Genomic DNA, 1,728 nt, shown 5'->3' on the forward strand with positions numbered 1-1,728 from the left:
TTTTTTTTTTTTTTTTTCAGTTTTCCAGTTCACATTGCATGACTGATACAATATGAGAATGAGAATCTTGCAGACAGATGACAGGTAAGCTTTGCAGTCTCAAATATTGGCAACCTGTTTATTTAAAAAGGATTGAATCCAGGATCTTTTCACTGAGCTCCATTCCTAGGCTTATTTTCTTTTAATTTTTTTGTTTTGTTTTTTCAAAGTTAATTTTATATTTATTTATTTATTTATTTTTGCGGAACCAGTGATTGAACTCAGGCCCTTGCGATTGCTAGGGAAGTGCTTATTCTACTGAGCCATCTCCCCGGCCCTTTTTTCCCCCCTGCATTTTAGGGAAGGGTTTACAGGGTATTCAGGGTCTTATTACTAGATTGGACTTGCAGTGATTCTCCTGTTTACAGCCTCCCAAGTGCTGGGATACTAGGTGTGCGCCACCACGCCCAGTCTGGGGGCGGGGGACGTGGCATGGCAGGCCCTGGGAATTGAACCCTGTGCCTACTTGCAGGCGCTGAGCTATTTGGCTGGCCCTGAAAATTTTAAGATGCAGATTTTTGGGCCTCACCCCCAGTTCAAGATTCTGGGGTCAAGAGTGTGTTCAAAGACTCACTCACCTCACCAGTGCTCTGGTGCTGCTGACCCTGTGGACTATACTTGAGAAGCAGAGATAGTGCGTTCATCACTGGGGATTCCAGCCACTGGGAATCACTCCTTGCCCTCACTATTTTCCTTGAGGTCAGAAACAGTTACTAATTTACATTTTTAATTTGTCTATGTGCTAGGTACCCTGTCACAATCTAGACATAAAAATCCAAATAAAGCATAATTCCTACCCTCAACAACTTCCAGTCTTCTTAGGGATGCAGGTACCTCACCCAGTAAGGAGAACACACGGTGAGAAAGTTCCCACTGGTGGAGCCAAGCACACGGGACCCAGGGTGGGCCTGGAGGATAATTACCACTGAGCTGGAATGGTGCTGAGGCTGGGGCTCAGCGGTGGAGCTCTTGCATAGCTTGCACGAGGCCCTGGGTTTGATTCCTCAGTACTGCAAGAAAAACAAAAAGTTTTAACTTACCTCCAGCAGTCTTCGCAGGATAGAGACACAACCCCGTGGTCTAACTTGGTCCTGTTGTTCCACGTAAGAACAGAACGACTGCCACCTCAGGGCAGGCAGAGCACGCTTCATTGTCCCAGAAGAGTGGCCCCAAGGGATCAACTGGAGCCTCTTTCCTATATTCTGTAAACGACTTGCTCTGGTGGGAGAAGGTTATCACGGTGTCCTAAAATTATTATCTGTTCCATGCGCTCTGGCGGCCACCTCACTGTCTACTCCGCTTCCTTCTGTTGAACGTTCTGTACCTTCAATGAAGGTTATGTACTGAGCAGTGGCTCTAAGCTTCCCTTCAATAATGAGAAACTTTCTTCATTAATTAAAGGAATTTTTCATTTTTTCTTTTTTTTCCCCCATTACTGGGGATTGAACTCAGGACCCTACACTTGCCAGGCAGGCACTTACTCCACTAAGCTATCTCCTCAACCTAAAGGACTTTTTCCTGATGCGTGTATTTGACATTTCATCATTTTCTTTTTTTTTTTTTTTTTTTTTTTCTTTCTTTTCTTTTCTTTTCTTTTTTTTTTTTTTCAGAACTGGGGATTGAACTCAGGCCCTTGCGCTTGCCAGAGAGGCACTTATCCACTGAGCCGTCTCCGGGGCCCCAATTTTG

Source organism: Octodon degus, unplaced genomic scaffold, assembly GCF_000260255.1.
Source record: "Octodon degus isolate 3935 unplaced genomic scaffold, OctDeg1.0 scaffold00048, whole genome shotgun sequence".
Taxonomy (NCBI): Eukaryota; Metazoa; Chordata; class Mammalia; order Rodentia; family Octodontidae; genus Octodon; species Octodon degus.